This window comes from Crocodylus siamensis, chromosome 3 (genome assembly GCF_052110815.1).
Source record: "Crocodylus siamensis isolate JL-2025a chromosome 3, ASM5211081v1, whole genome shotgun sequence".
NCBI classification, from domain to species: Eukaryota; Metazoa; Chordata; order Crocodylia; family Crocodylidae; genus Crocodylus; species Crocodylus siamensis.
In genome coordinates this window covers 94,707,146-94,726,687 of record NC_143397.1, presented here as the reverse complement: position 1 = coordinate 94,726,687, position 19,542 = coordinate 94,707,146, and the positions used below count along the sequence as shown (strand labels likewise).

The window sequence follows — 19,542 nt, the reverse complement described above, 5'->3', positions numbered from 1 at the left end:
TTGGGAATGATCAGTACTTTCTTTTATTGATGTGACTATTATAACAGAACCTGTGTTTAGTTATCATTGGCCACAGGTGGTTAGCAATGCTGATTTAGCATTATTTGACCTTACCTCCCCAGTGGTCAAAGGTTGTTAGCAGTGCGGAGTTAGTCTTCTGTGGCCTTGCCCCCAGAGTTTGAGAGGCAGAAGGAGATCTCTGATCTAATGTTGATGGGAGTATTGTAGGTGATACTCATTATAACAGGTGGAGGAGGCATTGCCTCTGTAAAGAAACTCGATTTCTTATCAAGACAGCTGTCAGGGCTAGTAACTGACAGACACTTCTCACTTTGCAAAAACATGTCACTGAAAGAGGAAAAAACAAATGACTGTATTTTGCTGATGGTAGAGTAAAAGAAACTGCACTTAACCATTTAACTTGTGCTTTCTAACTACAACTAGTAGTTATTTATATGGATAAAGGAAGAAATGACTTCTAAAATGTCTACCTTTTAGTTTACATATTGGGTTAGGTGAACTCAATGCACAGGAGCCAGCCCTCAGTAAAACTTATTTTAAAAGTGTAAAAATGGTTAGATTTAAATTTAGGAAACTTTTGGGAATGTATTTTCAGAGAACCACATTGCACTGGCAATGTCCTAAAACAGTGGTCACCAACTGGTCAATCCTGATAGACCAGTGGATCCCGGAGCCTCTAGAAGTCAATCCTGGGTAGGGGGTGGGGGGGGTGAATGTGCATGCGTGTTCCTCCCTACCCCCGCTGCCCCAGCAGGTCATTCAGTGAGGGAGGGAAGGGGTGGAGACCTGTGGGGCACATGCGGCGCTTGGGGCACAAAGCCCAGCCTGCAGTAGCAGCTGCCTCTGCCACGCACATGCACTCCCCTCACAAATGCTGGGCAGTGGGCAGCGACTGCAGCAGCTCTGAGGTAGGAAATGGGGCAGAGGCAGGCCCTGCACGGCTGGTGCAGGGTGGGGGACGGACCTGCAAGCAGCTTGTCTGGGGGCATGAGGAGGGGTGGGCGCACAGCCTGGGAGGGCATGGGGGCATGTGTCTCTGGATCTGCTGGAGGGGCAGGGCAGGCTGGGGCTGGGGTGGCGTTGGATCTTCCCAGCCAGGTTATGGTGGTGGCAGTGCTGGGAGCAAGGCCACGTGGGCAGGGAAGCCGTAGTCCCCCCAACCATCGCTCCCAGTGCTGGTGCTGCCAGCCCCAAGCACAAATATGGGCCAAACCTGGTGAGAACAGACCGGCACAGCCTGCTGCCCCACTCCCTGCCCCCTGAGGACTTGGGGGCCCGGGGCTGGTGGATGCGGGGGAGGCTGGGCTGCAGCTGCAAGCTGGAAGGCTGTGCTAGGCTGTTCCAGTTGGGTCTGGCCTATCCTTGTGCTTGGAGTGAGTGGCACTGAGAGTGGTGGTTGGGGGGCTACACTCCCCTCCCCCCATGGCCTTGCTTCCAGCACTGCCACCACTGCCACAGCCTGGCCAGAAAGAGCTGGCACTGCCCCAGGCCCATCCCGCAGCCCACAGCGCGCCCCATGTCACTGGCAGATCCGGGAGCATGTGACCCCCCAAGCTGCGTGCCCCCTCTCCCTGTGCCTCCCAGATGAACTGCTCATCGCTGCATCCCACGCCCTGTACTGGCTGTGCAGGGCCTGCCCCTGCCCCTGCCCCAGTCCCTACCTCCCAGCTGTTGGGGGGGTGGGGGCACACTGAATCCCCAGAGGGGGAGGGAGTGGGACTAGAGACATAAATTAATCAGCTTAGTGGTGTTCAGCTTAGGGGAGCAGTCACCTCAAGGTGAAAAACCATCTCTGACTGTACTTCACCTGCACATCTGTGACTTGCCACTAGAGGCTTGATAAGTCACTGCAGGACTTGGAGCTAGAGGCAGGACTGGCTTGCTGCTCCCTCCAGGCAGTGAGTGTTGCAGCCCAAGTGCAATGCCTCCCACCACTATTCAAACTGGCTCAGCTCCTGGAACAGTGGCAGGAAGCATTGCCACCCACCATCCCCATGGCTGCTGTCCCACTGACTAGATTTCTCTGCCCAACGGAAACAGAGCCAATCCAAGCAGCAGTGGGAGGCACTGCACCATGGCTGCTGGACACTCCAGGGCTGTGGCACTCACTTTGCCTGGCAGGAAAAGTGAGCCAGTCTGAGAGCGGTGGGAAGCACAACTCCTCTGCCAGCACTCGGACCAGCTCACTCTGCCTGGTGGGAGAAGAGCTGGTCTGAACAGTGGCAGGAAGCACTGTAGTTGACGGGAGCTCCAGGGCCGTGGTGCTTGTTCTGCTTGATGTGCCCAAGGGTTGAGGTCCTGGGCCCAGCCCTTCTTTCCCCTGGCATCTCTGCTCACTGTGATTCAGGAGGGGCCACTGCATTCTGGGATGCTGGAGAACTTCAACTAGGGTGGAATAGCTGTGGAGAGTGGCCACACCTTAACGGAACAGGAGCAAAATTAGGCGGATTAGAGAGACTCTTGCCCTGGAGTGGCATAACTTTAAGATGAATAATGACTGCTTTGAGTCAGTGGTTCCCAACCTTTTTAGACTGCAGACCAGCAAACTGCGGACTAGCACACTGCAGACGGGAAGTGACTGGCATAGTCAACCCTTTGTTATACTCAGCACAATGCTGGTCACTTTCAGACTTCCACCTCAGCCCTAAGGCATGAACCCTGCATTCAGTTTAAGAAGCTGTAGGCTCCTGTGTAACACCATAGTAGGATACAAAGGAACTAATGATGTGCAAAATGGTTTATTTGTAATGCTCCTGTGTGTGGAGAGGCGAGCCATTATTTTAGAGCCTAGAAGACAGGAGAGAGCGAGTAACCTTTATTATTCAACCCCTGGGTACGTGTAAATAAAGACTGTGCAACACTACCAGTTCAGAAGCCCCTGAAATGTGTTTACTTCTCATGAATCCTGACAAGGTACACTTCCCTTAGGCTTTTCATCCCTTCACATGGGGCAAGTACCACTTCCATGAACTAATTTTATCTAGGAAATGAATGACTGAAGACTCCTTCCTCAAAGTCCCTGAAAGAGCGCTGACTGAGAAGCACCGATTCCACCAGACCATGAAGTCTTCCTTTCCCTGTCTGGCTGCATGGGGGTCACCCCAAGAAAGGAATGACTGGTGGGATTTGCTGCCTTAACTTTTAATTGCCAAAGTCTCTTCAAAGTAAGGAAGCTGCAATGGGTGAGCAGGAAAACAAGGCCTAAATTACCTGAAGGTGACATCCTCCAGAGAGGATGGAGCTAGACTGTTCTCAGTGGTGGCAGGTGACAGAACAAGGATTAACGGTCTCATGTTGCACCAAGGGAAATTTAGGTTAGATATTAAGAAAAAAAACTTGCTCACTAGGAGGGTGGTGAAACACTGGGCCAGGCTACCCAGAGAAGCTGGAGAATCTCCATCCCTGGAGGTTAAGATGGTGCTAGACCAGCGGTTCCCAAACTCTGACAGAGTGCGCACCACTAATTTAAAACAATACAACATTAAATACCGAAGCAAATGTGGCAGGTATCCAGGTTGTAGCCATATTGGTCTAGAAGAAAAGGCTATCAGGACACGTAGTAGAGAGAATATCTTTTACTAGACCAATAAGATTTTTGTAAAAAAAAATATATTTAATTGCCAGCTTTCAGGGACAAACACCCTTCAGCAGGCACTGGAGAAAAGAGTGCAAAAGTTCTGCTGGGTAGAAATGAAAGTTCATATTTCATGGGATTTCACAGAGGAGTCAAATGTTTCCGTGCAGCCTTCAGTACCACCAGCAAATGGTTGTCTTTTAAGATAATTATAATACATCCGTTAACTCATATCACTGACAGGTTGTCCGCCTACCATCGGGCACCGCGGGGTTAGGCAAAGTCTTGGCTGGGATCATCTTGCTGGGACTGGTCCAGGTGGTGGGGCCCCTTCCAGCTCTCACTTTCTCTGGTCCCAAGCCAGCTCCGCAACTCGCCAGACGCGGGGGCACCAAGAAGTGGCGTCTTGGGGGTCTCGGCGTGACGTGGGAGTGATGTCACAGCGCCCCCGCGCCCCTCGGACGAGGCTGCTCCCGGCAGTCAGTCGCGCTGTCTGCCATCCCGCGGCGGGAGCGGGGGAGCAGCCCCTGCCAGGCGCCGCAGCCGGCTTGGACGAGACGCTGTACAAAGCGCGAGGCTCCGGCATCGGCTCTCGCGCCCCCCTGGGGGCGGCCGCGCACGTCGCGGGCTTCCCCTTGCAGCGGGCCCCGGTCCCGGACAGCCAGCACCTCGCGCGTCAGCGTTACTCCCCGCAGGTGCGGGCGCGCCGCACGTGGGCGCCGCCCCGAGGGGAGCCCTGCCCGCACCCCGGCCCGGGCAATGTCTGCTCCAGCCGTTGAGTCTACCCCCCCCCACCGGCTTTCCACCTGCTACCGCCCACCCTCGAGTACAGCCGCACCCCAAAGCGAAGCACGTCCACAGCCGGGGCCGGGCGCCAAGCCCCGCACACAGCGGGGGCAGCCTCCGCGGCTGCTTTTCAAAAGGAGAAACCGGGGGGAGTTGGGGGGCGGGTCCGGAGGAGCAGCCAGCTGGAAATGCCGCGGCGCCGCTATTGCGAGGGATGCGGCGTCCCCCTGGGCTCCGAAGCAAAGTCCGGCGGCGGCAGCGGGCCGTGGGGGCGGCGGCAGGGAAGGGGTTAATGGCCGGGCGCCCCCCGCCGCAGCAGCGCTGAGAGCCCGCGCAGGGAAGCGCCCCTCCTCCCCCCGCGCGAGTTACAGCCCGGGGAGGGAGGGAGGAGCGGCCGCTCCCGCCCCCGCCCCTCCGCGCCCGGCGCCGCCGCCTCCTCAGCCGCCGCCGCCGCTCGGACTCGCAGCGCATGAAAGTTTCCCCCGCGCGGAGCCGCCGCGAGAAGCCGGGGCCGCCGCGGCTTCCCCAGCCCCGCTGCCGGGAGCTGCTGCTGCTGCTGCTGCGGCTGCCGGAGCCGCCTCCCTGCCTCCGCTCCCGCCGGAGCCCGGCTTCGCTTCTGGAGGCGAGCCCAGCCCAGCCCAGTCCAGCCCGCTCTGCGCTGCCCGGGACCCGGCGCCGGACCCTCTGCCCCGCGCGGGGTCCCCCCCGCCCTGCCCCGCAGGAGGGGAGCTGTGGATTTGGCAGGGGGACCCCCCCCCAGCCCCCTTCCTCCCGCCTGGTTTTGTCTTTCTTCACGGACGTTACGGATCCTTGAGGCCGCCTCAAGGTAAGAGATGGGGGAGTAGAAGCAAGGTGCATGGGGGGCGGGGGGGGGGTAACTTTTGAGGCAGTGGGAGCCCTCACCCTTCCCCACTTGCAAGAGAGAGGGGGAGCCCCTGCCTCCCTCATGGAGAGGTTGGGGGGAGATGCACTTTTGGTGCCTCATGGCGTGCGTGTGGCACACACCACACACCCCACTGCCACCCCACACACGCATATAGACATACACCCCTCCCACACACACGCAGAGCCATAGACCCACATACATAGACACACAGACCTGCACTTGGACCCATACATGGTTATGTAGACTGATAGACACACGCACACCCACCCCACAGGGTTACAGGCTCCCCACGTCCTTGGGCTCAGCTCTCCCTGAGCTTCCCCTCTGTGCCCTGGCCAGCAGAGCCTCTGGAGGGAGCCCCCTGTTCTGCCTTTGGGCAGGTGCACCTGGTGCTAAGGCTTCCTTGCCAGGATTCTTGCCAGCAGCCATCCCCCTCATACCCTCCTTCCTGCCTCCCCAAGTCCCCCCTTGAAAACTTTTCCTAATTAAAAGACTGTCCCATAGGCGGGCTGGTCCTGCCCTGAAAAAGAAAGGTGGGGCTGGGCACTCTGGCAGCCAGGAGGCAGGGACTGAAGGGAGGTGGATGGTTCCTCTGGGCCTGATGCAACAGCCCTTGCTGTGAATCATCTCCCCTTGGGGGGGCCATCCTGGACACTGCAGGGCAATCCTGATTGAATGGGAGCCATCCCCCACTTCTAGGGTGGGGGCAAGAATTGAACTGGCACAAATTGCAGATTTTGTTGCAGGGGGAGCAGGATCAGCCCCATGCTTGGGTTTGGAAATATTTTTTGGGGGGAGGGGGATCCTTTGTAACTGGCAGAAAGGTGATGAAATGCTTGTGCCCAGGGTGATGCCCAAATGTGCTTGTCAGTGTGTGCATGTTAATTGCCTGGTGATGCCTGTGGTTCTTTTACCCCAGAGGATGTAGTATCTGCATGTGCCATGTTTTGAGAGGGACCTTGACAAATACAAGTGTGACTGGTAGGGAAGAGGATGCAAGCAGGGGGGCAAAACTGCCACCTAAGGGGCTATATGCGTTAGGCTTGCTGAGGTGAAAGTTTATACGTCAGCACTTGAGAAATATTGCCACACGTTTGCTGGAATATTAATACTCGTCAAATGATCTTAGATATTTCTTGCTGTCGCTTTCTATGTGAAGGCAGAAAAGAATTGCAATGCACGTAATATATTAGTGTGTCATGCTTGTGGTGGGCTTCTAAAATGTTGCTGTTACAAAAAGATCACTTTCACCTTGCCATTTTTATTACAAAAGGCCAAAGCGCAAATATTTCTGAAAGAAATCAAATTGAAATTTGGGTTAACTGCCATCAAAGCAAGGTGGCTTGGTATTTGTCTGTGCCTTTGACATAAGAATGAACCATGCACAGTTTTTATTCTACTTGAAACTACAGAGCTGTGCTATAAATGTGAACGTTGGCTAATGTAGTTCTCAAGCCTCATAATGCTTATGTAAATGTGCAATGAAGATGGAAAGCAATGTAAGAGATGCCAAGCGTAGTCTCATTTGAGATCGGGCATATATACATAGACATGTTGTGCAGGGACTGAAAAAGAAAACAACATAAAAAGAGTTAGGCAGGTGAGGTGGAGCAGAAGAAATTAGATATTTTGCTGAGCTGCCATACACCAACACAAATAATGTAAATTAAAGGAATATCTAAACTTACAGCTCTTCGAATCACAACACTAATGCTCCATGAGAGACAACACCCATTCCCAGAAGAGCAGCCCTGTATATCAGAGGCTGCTGTGTAGTCTGTTCTGCTGGATAGCTCCATGTGGCTGCATAAGCTGGGTATTTCCTGACTCTTTATTGTGTTAATTAAAAATAGTAATCTGTTTTCAAATGATTTTTTTTTAAACATCTCAACTTCTTGTTTAAGGGCTATACGTTTTCAGATTGGCTGAACTGCAGTATAGCAATGAACCCTTCATGTATATGAGAGAGAATGAATGCTCTATTTAATTTATCTCAGATCACTGGTCACAAATTGGGAATAAAAGCTACAAAGAAATAGAAAAAATACAGTGGGATGTGTGTGGCATGTGAGCCATGTGTTTTGATATAACGGTAGATATTGTGGTACACTTATTTGTTCTAGAATCTAGACATTCTATAAAAGGGCTCTAGGTGGAAATGTTTTCCTGTGTAGTAGAAATAGGAGGGGAAGTATAAGAGAAGCTTGTCAGTGCCAGATAGCTATCTATGAGCTTTCTGCTAGCAGTGTCTTAACATGTAGCTATGAATAAGTAATACTGCACATATTTGATGTGTTACAGGTACAGTTTAAGAGTAGATTGATCTGATCTTTATAGTTTGAAGCTATATCAGTCTTTTAAGTCACAAGGGTAGAATTTAGGGAAGCCTGTCTGTGACTTTGTGATACGTTTTAGAAATGTAGCTCTTGTGTTGGCCAGTGATTTTCCTTTGCTTGTGTTAAAACCTAGACTAATCTAACTATGGGGTGTAGTTAAAATATGGAATATTGCAAGTAACTGGTCATTTGTGCTATTAGGGTATTTGTACTCTGTGTTGGGTGGTAGTATTTTATTCCTTCAGGCTACCTGAAGAACTGATTCAAAGCCCAGTGAAGTCAGTGGAAAAACTCCATGTTACTACATTAAGGATGGTATCAGGCCATATGCTGTGTGATTAGCTGGTCCTCAGTGAGCAGCTTCAGTATCTTGTAGTTCTGTTGCCAATAGTTACAAATCCAGATTTGGATCAATGAAGTGGGTCTGTTTAAGTGAAATTAAACAAATTCTTAATGCTATTTTGATAATATTGCCATCCTCACAAATGACCTGTTAAATTGGAATAATAATAATAATCTAGATTTTTAATACATCCTATTAAATACTGTGTATTTCTCAAGACGCTGTCCATTTTAGATAGTATACACACATTCAGAACATTTATATGAAAAATAAAATTGGGTTTTTTTTTAACTTGGAGTTAGTTATTTATAGGAATTAGCTTTTAAATGTAGCTATAATTATGAAACTTTACAAATTGTTGTATACTTCTAATTATGATGATGACTATTTTAACCATTTGTTTTCCAATACATTTTTCAATTCAGATAATTTGACCCAATATTTGGGGTTTCATTTGTTTTTCTCATTAACAAGAAAGAAGACTTTCTCTTTTACAGAAAGATAAATTACTGTATTAAAAATCTATTGAAATAAATATGAGATGAAGTCCATAACAAGTGGAACTAAAATATTTAAAATGCTGTAGACACTGGTTCTCAAGATAGATGTTTCATGCAGCATATAAATCACGTGATAATTTTAGTAGTGGCACTTTTGTCTTTCTGGATGTTAAAGTACTTTTTAAGGAGTTATGCTTTGCAGTATTCAAATAAAAACTAAATTAGGTTGCATAAAATTTCATGTACATAGTGATCCCCATGGATACTTAAATTTTTCAGCTCTTCAATCAAAAGAGAAAAGAGACTTAGAAGATAAAACTGACATCAGTGTTGCACAATGACATGTCAGTGACCTAATTTCTATTGGTAGAATAGACATATTGTGTGGTATATTTTCTTTCTTTTTTAGGGACAAGCATCTGAAGTAATAATTCACTTGACTATTTACAATCAAATGGATCAGAGTTGTATGTTTGATGAGAGGGCTAATCTTTAATCCCCTTTGAAACTTGAAATAGACATTTGTATCTGTATGTTGCAGGAGGTTTCATTTACATATTGATGTGCTGTGGCCTATTTCATTGTGATGATTCTTATAAAAATTATATTAAGGGAAGGCCATAATTTGATGAATATGCCTTAGTCTGGGAAGGGATTTGCTGACTGATTAAAAATATAAGATAAACATGCAAATTATATATATGAAGATTTTTTTTTTAATTAAACATATTCAGGTATTTTAAGTTTGTTCCGATTTTTTAAATCAACATCCTGTGTTCTAAATACTTGTTAGCTAATATACAGGAAGAATGCATGTTGTTTTAGCTTGCAAGGTTAAGTCAAATGCCATTTTATTCCCAAGACCATAAATGACATTGTCAAAGTAGAACGAAATTATGTTTTCTTTAGCAATTTGAATAAGCCTGAAAGTGATGGGCATCCAATTTGTACATACAGCTTATTTATCACAAGGTTTCTGGGAAAGAAAGAAAGAAAGAAAGAAAGTTGTTTTTCAGTTATAAAAATAACTGAACATAACTCATTAGCTCTCAAACTCAAGACCAAATTTACGCTGCAACAGAGATGCATGTAAAATACTAGCACAACTTTGTCCTCAGTAGTAACCTTATAATACATTTGAAAAGTTTATATTTGACTAGACAAAAGGAGTCTGTGTCTTTATAAAGTCTTATTCTATTACTTCGTTACTGTGATTAACTGTGGAATGTCTGTGTTACAGTCTGCACAAAAAGAAATAATTAGCATAAAATCTGTATTGCTGTCTCTGCATCAGGATAAACAACCGTTCCTTGTGATAAATGTGTTAAATGCTTTATTTAAAATGTATATGTTCCATTTTTCAGGTTTTTAAAATGATTTTTTTTTTCCTTCAGTAGAAGATACCTGCTTTTTAAAGCAATGTTTAAAACATTAGTGTGGAATCATAAGTTTCCTATAAAACCTTGTCTAAATTTCTCATCGTCACTTGTGGCACTTAGATAATTGAGCAAAAATTGTATGCTTATTGTTGCGGTAGTAGATTTTAAGTAAAAGTAACAGCTGGTGTCCAACAAATGGCTCAGTTTTGATTGTAGAAACATAACACAAAAACAAACAAACAAAAAAACACACCACAATTTCAAGAACCTCAAGCTTTAACTCTGAAATCCTTGGACCAGGTGATGAGTGAAGGCGCAACCGAGCATCAGTGAGGTCAACGCAAAGGTTCCTGCTCAGTTCAGGAGGTGATAGACTAGGTCTCAAATCTCTGCTCTTCGGAAAAATGTTAATTCACTTCACTTATCCCTATTGTTTCACTTCTCTGCCATAACTGAACACCTTCAGTAAGGATTTACACTGTTTATAGGAACCTATCCGAATGTGCTATATCCATAGCTGGCCCTTACTGTTTTAGCAATGTAGCAACGGACCGTTATTGATATCTTTTACACCTTCTGTTTTCCCAAATTCTAATTATTCTTCTATCTTGTCACGTCTTTCCATTTTCAATTTCTCCTACTGCTGAGGAAATGGCATGGTCTTAAACAAATGACACAATGCTGTGCAATGGTAACCTCCTGAGGAAATGGCATGGTCTTAAACAAATGACACAATGCTGTGCAATGGTAACCTCATGCTAACTGCGAATGAGCTAGTTTACTAAAAATGGTGTACAGGGTGCAAGATACCACAGGGCTGTGTTAGTGCAGCCAGAGGTTAGTGCTACTTGTTCCTGAGCTGGTATGTGTAATGCTACCTTGGGTATCACTTTTTGACTCTGCCTTGCTTTGTGCTTGCTTCAAAGTTGTGGTTTGGTGAAGTTTTAATGGACTATCAATATGTGGAGTCAACACCTTGAGGAATTGACTTTTGTCTCGTTTGAAAGGTAAATGTAAGTCAGGGAAAGCTTAGCACTACTACATGGTTACAGTTTTCTGGAGTTTTAGAAACTGCATATAGAAAGACTCATGCTCAAAGTAGATCTTTGTGTGCCTGGTGACTGAGATCCACACAGATAAAACATCCAAAAGAAAGACAGTTACCGTGAGAGAGGTAACTACTGCCAGTGTCAGCACAGACGGGAGGGCCAGTGGAAGAAGTGGGGGAGCATAGAATGTGCCAAGGAAGTGAGAAGTCATGCATTATTAGAGGAATTCACTAGATTTTCATTCTTCGGCAATGTATTCTGTGAGTTGGAAACTACCACACTAAGAACTCGCTGTATTGTTATAAAAATGACAACCAATTCCCTTGCCACATATATGAATATCGCTTAACTGGATCAGCTTCCCTCAACTCTCCCTGGACTCCCTAATCTCAGCTCTTGTTGATTTATCCCACCCTTCCTTTCCCATAGTCACAGTCGAGAGATGTACAGTGAAACTGTGCTTGAGGCCACGTTCTGTATCTTGTGTGAGGAGGAGGGGAACCCATTCTATACCACATTCTTTTCAAAGACACCTAGGTTGCCTCTCCTGCTCTAGAACAGTTCAAAAGTGATAGTGAAACAAAGTAGTCCCTCTTCCTTCAACCCCTCTCTCTGAGGACCCCCCTGCTCCATCTTTCCTAATCTCTCTTTGTTTGGAATATGATAAAACACTCATTGTCCCCACTAGATCTGCTGTCACTCATCAGGCTTTGGGCAGTTGTTTGGCTTAACCTGGAATCAGGTGGGACTCAGTGACCTGTCCTATTCCTTCATATCACTTGATATATCAAGTTACATTGTGATAGGCAGATGTTCGAACAGGACAAAACATATCTAACTGGTATGTCTCTCTGTGAACTACAGAAGCATATGAATTTAGGAAGCATAACTGTACAGGAGAGTGGGGGCTTGGAAAACCTGCACGTTAAACCTGCATGGCCAGAGGGGATAACTTGTCTATCTGAGAAGTGACATATCTTTATTTGAAAATAAAGGGCTTGACATACATCAGTGTAGCTTCACCAAAGTGGAGCTACAATGATTTGCTGCACCAGTCTAGAATGAACAGAATGTAGCCTAATTTTTTGGTGGTGTCTTTGTACCCTTCATAGTGATAGTATTGATAAAGGTTTTTCAGTGGGATTGCTTAGCTTCTGCATTCTGATATTTCCTTTTATGACCAACAGGATGGGCAATACATGGACACATTTGCAACCTTGTAATTCCAGTGAATCTATGCCCTGTTTATTATAATAGCAGTTCATCCCATTAGTAGATTAGGGGAAATGTACATCTCTAACGTCTTAGTTACTGGCGTAATTATGCATTTAGAGGATGAGATTGCTTCTTCATCCTATAGTAAAATCATATAGCAAAACTAGCAAAAGAAACCTTGTGGAAACAACTAATATTTTTGAAAGGGAATAGTAATATTCAGACTTTTTAAAAAACATAGCATTATGAAAATATCTCAGCATTAGACCAGGACATGTGGCTTTTAATTATTTTACAGTCCTTCAAAAATTGAATGACCAACCATATATTGCAGAAAGTCTTTAAAATATATTTATAGTCACTTTTTTTTCTGAAATAAGTGCTGTCATTTTTTAGATTTCCTGATGATTATTATTGAAATTGCTAAGACAGTCATTCTTACAAAGTGATAGTTTACCATAAAGGTAATGTGCCAGGTTGTGAGACAAGAAACAAGCTTTATTAAGGTACAGAATTTGCCTTACAATGTCCAAGAATTTCTACATTTTGGAGCAAATCCTAGTCTATTAAAGTGTAAAACTTGTTTCCAATAGAGTTATCTCTAATTTATATTGGTGTATCTAAAACCAGAACTGCTATAATAAATGAAAATGGAAGCTTTGGAAAGACATTAACAATCATTGTTTAAGCTTAAACCAATCTCCAGTATAAAGGTCAGGATGAGATCCACTTGGAGATCAGATTAGCCAAAATCTACTATCATGAAGTTCTTGTGCATTCTTCTGAAACATCTGATGCTGGCCATTGTCAGAAATGGGACACTGGAATAAAGAGAGATTGCATCTGAGCCAGTACAGAAACTGCTGTGAACAGGAATTTGGGCCCATCTCATTATTCGTTTAAAGTCTTATAACTAACTCATGCTAGTTGTAAATACATTTTAGGGATTATAGAATTAACAGTAGAGAAGAACAATGGAATTGTCCTCGTTTCAAACTGAGCAAAGAAATTCATTCCTCTTCTAGACCAGTTATCATTTTTCTTTCTAATTTCTTTATTCTCTTTCCGCTTAAATTAATTCATGTCAAACTCTGGAGCATCTAAACAACATCTTAACAGAGTTTGAATTGTGGTTAGGTAGAAAAGAATACAGTTAGCTTTTCTTCTAATGCATGCCAACAAGAGTAAGTGAAAGCCAGTGGCAGAAGATGAACAATGGTAGTAAATTGAAAGTGGGAGCACCCATTTTGTACCACTTATTCAGTAGCATAGGGAATGTAAAGTACCTCATGAAATACACATGCCTCATGTGTCCAGTGTCTTTGCATGTGTGCACAGGTGGCAATGCCTTGAGATTCTTAAAATCCAGGTTAAGAACTTCTGGGTAAACAAGACAGAGAATAGGACATGTCGAAAATAGCTGCCTTTAGGAAGCCAGTGTGATGCTGCAAGGAGTTTAATAGGGGAGGAGGGGGGAGGAAACAGGTTTACCTGAGGAACTGATCCTTCAACACATGATCTGCAAACAGATGTTGCCCTTGTCACACCAGAACAATTTTTATGGCAGCACAGAAGGCAAGGGGAGAGACTTCCTTGCTCCTTGTCTTCTTCCAAATGCTCAAAAATGTGAGCACAACAATTCCTACTAATAGTTTGTGTCACTTAATTGTGGAGGAGATCTGTTCAGTTATGGTGAAATCCCTGCAGCCTAAAGCTTCTCATGGTCTCCAGCTATTTCAGGCAGGCAGTTCTGGGGCACACATTTCAGGCTGCAGAACAAGGAAACCCCATGTGGTTACTTGCTCCACACTTTCTGACTCATGCCCCAGCAGTTCCCCAACAGGGATGTGTCCTGCTACAGCTGATCCTGTGACAAAAATGATGTTTATTTGTAGCCATGTAGAAAACGAGTCCTGAGTAAGCTATTTTGACAGAATGAGAACTAGTTGGGTGGTCTATTAAAAAAGCTGTGGTGGTAGGAACTTTATTATAAGCAGTGCAGATAGTTGATTGTGCAGCGCTTTTTCTAAGGGAAAGATAGACTTGCCTAAAAGGGCAAGGTATCTAATCTCTTGGGACATAGAGAAAGTATGTAAACTTTTCTACTTGTTTCTACTAACAAGATAAGAAACTGGGAACATTCAGAAAAGTAAATGTAAATCTTTAGAAATAAGGTTTAATTGAGTTCTTTGTTAACAGTTTTTCTGAAATGCTTCTAGTTCTATACACAGCCATCCAGACTGGGGCAATTAAACATCTTTGTTCTGCCAGCAAAAAAGTGACATTGAGAAATGCCCTGATTTTATGACTACCTGAAACCTGAGATCTTACTCCTGCCTTTGTCTAAGGTAATTTGCATCATCAGAGCTTCACAGGAGAGCTGAGACTCCTTACCAGCTAAGAAGTGCTGCCCAGTAGGTTTTTCCATCTATTGACCCCTCTGTGAAATCCTTTGAAATATGAACTTTCATGTCTACCCAGGAGAACTTTTACAGTCTTTTCTCTGATGCATGATGAAGGGTGTTTTGTCCTCAAATGCTTGCAGTTAAATAATTTTTTTTTGCAAAAATCTTGTTGGTCTAATAAAAGATATCACCTCTGTCCATGAGCCTTGATTGCTTCTTCCTCTAGACCAATACGGCAAGAACCTGGATACTTGATTTTCTTGGGCAGAAGTGATAGTGTTCACTGTTTAATACAAATAATTGGTTTGTAGAAAATGAAAACCAATTAATCCCCCCCAAAACTTAATACTCAGAGGAGAGGGCCAGTAGTAAAGTAATGAGGATTGTTCAAATCAGGCACATAAATGTACTAGAGAAAGCTAAAGGACAAGTAATGAGTAGTAAAAGTTTAAAATAATTTTGCTGTTTAGCTCATCTAACTATGGAGGTGTGGCTATGAGCAGGTAAGGTTGTAAGATAGTATCTGTTCTTGTGTCAGATTTAGACCTTCCTTTCATCAGCCTATATCCCACACGTATACATATGAGCCATAAATGTATTTTGTGTTATGAATGTTGTTTGATCATTTGCAACTTTGGTAGGAGAAAATATGAAGAAAACTGTTCAAATAGGTAAGGAGAAATAAAACTGATTCAGGGCAATGAAAGTAGTCGGACCTCAGCGTCAGTGGGCCTGCCTTTACATACAGGGGGCCTTTGTGTCAACCAATTGGGTCTGCTTAACAGCAAGGCTACAGAAGAGGTAAAGCAGGTTTCAGGGAAGCTAAAAAACATCCTTGTTGCATTTTCTTTATGCAGGATGATGTGGAAATAATTACCTTAGAGTTCCTTTATGCAGGTAGTGAAGAGGTAAATATATCAAAATAAAGTAGTGTTGAAATAACTAGAGAAATTAAATCACAATAAATTATAAGGGCCAAATGGCTGACTTCCAATGACTGTGAAGGAAATGAAGAACAAAGGAGCTGGGTTACTAATACAAAATCCTGTAATTTGTCATTAAAAGTGATGGCTATGCTGGAGGGTGGCCATCTGTTAGAAAGGTGTTAAGGGTGATGCCAAGTAATATTGATGGGTGAGTTCTTTTTCAGCACCAGGCAAATAATTGAGAAAAATCATTAAAAGACAAAGTTTATAAAACAGCTGGATGAGCATATGATAGGAACACCTTGACAAATATGATAGGAGAAAACCTTCAGAGTTTCTGTATGAAATAAATCATGACACTAACCTTTTTGGTTGCCTTTGAAAAAGATCACAGAAAGTATCGACAATGCCAAACCAGCGAACGTAAACTTTTAAATAGCTGTTGTTACAGATCCTACCTCTGCCTTTACCACCAATTCAACAAAGCACTTAAACATAAGCTAAACATTAAAAAGAATGAATAACTTACTGAAGTTTTTGTGAACTGGAGGCAGGAGTGAAAACAACTTAAACTAGTGTAATAGTATAAACTCATACTTAAATACTTCATAGAACTTGGGTTGTATTATTTCACAAAATGATAAAGAAACTTAGTAAGCATCAGGGTGAGGAAGGAGGCTGCAAGGACTAATAGATGTTTAAGGCCTAAGAAATGGAGTAGAAAAATCTATTATTCAATATATTTATCTTGAGAAGGTGGTAAAAATAATTTGTAGAATTTTCCACTAAAAGGAAAGTTACGTTTATTTAAACTTACAGAAAATTAGGACTTGGTAACTGACCAGTGTGATGGTAGGTGATGTTCAAGTGCCCAGTAGAAAACACAGTTAAAGTGATGGACTTTAGGTACTCTCAGGAAAATGAATCTGATCCCATAATAGGCAGTTCAATTAAAATATTTGTTCTATGCATTTTGGTGTTCTTCCCAATGTTAGTTCTTTTTAAAGGAGAGAGAAACATATTACAGGTTAATAATGTTACAGCATATAGCTTTTTGCAATAAATTTTAAGAGTCTTCTCTCCTAGTAATTTTGAATTTCTTCTCTACTGTGTTTTGGAGATGGAATCTTGGGGCATGGGCACACACAAAATGTGGTTTAAAGTTGAAGTGGACAGACATACAAGCCTGTTTAAATAAATTTAAGTCTGCCTAGAGTGGTTTAAAAGAATACTTGGAAAATCAAGTACTATTTTTAATTAATTCACTATAAACTGATCATTGTGGAGACCAGGCATTCTGAGACACAAATTGAGTCAGTCCTCCAGGCATCTCACACTGCATTGGTGGTCTTTCAGATCTTCACAGTTCTGGATTCCAAGGTTGGTCTGCCAGCAACCTTCTTTTCTTCATCGTGGCTCATGGCTGGAATGCTAGTTCTTGTGAGCAATGAACTTGTCTTCTGCTTTGGTTTAAAACTGTGGGAGCTATTAAAAAAAGACATTGCACTGTATTTGGTTGCAAGAAATATCTTAATGTGGCAGGCATTATTGAAAATAATACTAGAAATGGAAAACCATTCAGCAACACATTTCAGTCCTACATTAGGGATGTTTAAGTGATGTGATGATTTCTCTCCTTGAATAGGTTATTCAATGTTGGTCGTCTTTCACAACAGGAAAATACAACCAAATATAATTGAAGGAAATATTTTAGCAGATTAAAAGATTAGAATTAAAGTAACAATATCTAAAATTACTCTAGCTCAAGAAAAACGTCACAACTATTATGTCTCATGGTTAAAATCCCACAAGAAATCTTTCCATTACCTCATATTACACAATTGGTTAGGTATGTTATGGGAACTTTACCTGTTTCCCTGAAGCATGTCACGTTGGTCAAAAAGGATGCTACCTGACAAAGTTCGCAAATCTATTCCAGTAAAGACATTGTTAGATCCCTATATAAATTAGGACACTGCTGACAATTTTGACTTGTGTTTGCTCAGGCTTCTGTAGGATTGTTTTTGGAATTATGCCTAACTATAGTTAAAACCTTATTTTGTATTGTGAAGAGAGGGAATATGGGAGCAAACAGCAGAGAACCAGTGAACATTCCAGGAAATAGGGGAGTTCTCTGGTTACATAACTGCTGCAATCATCATACTCAACAAGTAGTCATCAAAGTCCCAGTATCTAGTTGGGAGGAGGTATCAAGTGGCATTTGCCAAGGGTCTGTCCTGGGTCCTGCATTGTTTAATGTCTTCATTAATTATTTGAGTGATGGGATTGAGTGACCACTTAGCAAATTTGAGGATGACACCAAGTTGGAGTTGCAGATACTCTGGACAGTAGGGCTAGGATAAAAAATGACCTGGTTAGACTGGAAAAATGGTCTGCAATCAATCAAATAAAATCCATGAAGTACAAGTACAAAGTCTTGCACTTCGGACAGATACATTGCATGCACAAATACAGACTGAAGAATGACTGGCTAGGCTGCTGTACTGTAGGGAAGGACCTGGGGGTGACAGTAGATCATAAGCTGAATACAAATCAGTGTGCTCTTGTTACAAAAAAAAAAGCCAACAACATACTGGGTTGCATAAACAGGAGTGTTACTTGCAAACTAAAGGAAGTGATTCTTCTGCTCTGTTCAGCATTTGGGAGCCCTCACCTGGAGTATAGTGTCCAGTTTCAGGCCCCACAGTTCAAGAATTATATGGTCAGTTTGGTAAAAGCTTTGGAGGCAAGGCTTACAAGGAAAGGCTGAAAGAACTAGGGTATTTAGTTTGGAGAAGAAAAGACTGAGATGAGGTTTGACAACAGTCTTCAAATGCCTGTAGGGGACAAGACTAGGAGCAATGGTTTCAGCCTGCAGCAAGGGGAATTTAGTTTGGAGGTTAGGAGAACTTTCTGGCTATGAGGGTTGTCAAGCATTGGAACAAGACTACCTAGAGAAATTGTGGAATCTCCATCCCTGGAAATTTTCAGTAAACAGGTTAGAGAGGCACTTAGCTGTGTTGGTTTAGTCAGGGGTGATCCTGCCTTGACCAGGGGCCTGGACTAGATGACCTTGTGAGGTCCCAGCCCTACTTTCCTATAATTATATAGTTAGTCATAGCCAGCTTTCATTAGACAGTCTCCATCCCAGTCCCTGTAAATTTAAATGGGAAAATAGGTCAGACTAGCTCCAAAAAAACAACCTTTGAAATTTAAATGTGTGTCTAGCATTTTTTGCCTCATTTTAGCTCGTAAATAACTTATTGTTAGCACCCTTTCTGTATAATTTGTGCATGTGAATTAATTATTCTGTGTTACTTTGGCGGGGGCAGGCGTATTGTTTCATATAATAATATGTCAGTGGTGACAGCTGTTTCACCTGTAATTCTGGACCCAAAGGAAGGACTTGAAGGAAGCAATCCTGGTCTTTAGTCTGTCTTGTATCAAGCAGTGATGGTCTCTGCAGGTTTAAGTCTTTGACCAGATTTCCATTATATGAGAAATTTTTATTTCTCTCATAATAACTCAGAGAAGAGAGAGAGAAGATATTACATTTTATAGATAACTAAAAGTATTATCTGAATTTTCAAATTATATTAATTTATTTCAGATGAAAAATATCAAAAAGTCTCTTGGAAGTACATATTGTATATCTAATGCTTGTTCCCACACTCCCAAGCCATTGATTACAGAAGCCTGTACTAAATGATTTGTCTGCCAAAAATAGCTAGACTGCTTTACTGCTTTGGTACCCATTTGTAATATGCTCATAATGAATGGGCATCAAAAAGGAAATTTAACAGGAGTTTGGGAGGGTATATGAAATCATTACTTACAAACAGGAGTGAAGCATAGCTTACCCATTGCTGTTCTTACCTGTGGGCACAGGGCATAACTCTTGTTCACAGGTGAGGTAGATTTGGGCCACTTGGTTCACTTAATGTTTACATTAATCAGAGATACAGAAAACTATCTACAGCTGAGTAAAATCTCTTGTATGTCATATAAACCCCAAGCCCCCTAACGAGTGTCCCAAATTTGCATCATGTCCCTCACTACTGGGTTGTATATTCAAGTGTGTAACTTAGCAGAAAATGTGTTTTTTCACATAATACCAGATAG

The 19,542-nt window shown here is 43.3% G+C and overlaps 1 protein-coding gene across 2 annotated transcripts in view; it reads left to right on the top strand.

Moving 5' to 3' along the window:
* The first annotated feature begins 3,646 nt into the window (after window positions 1-3,646).
* LINGO2 (leucine rich repeat and Ig domain containing 2) overlaps window positions 3,647-19,542 on the top strand; it is a 958,258-nt gene continuing 942,362 nt past the window's right edge. For both annotated transcript variants that reach the window (XM_090038822.1, XM_090038821.1), the window contains exon 1: window positions 3,647-5,207. The gene's annotated coding sequence lies outside the window, so the exon portion shown is untranslated. The remainder of the gene's footprint in view (window positions 5,208-19,542) is intronic.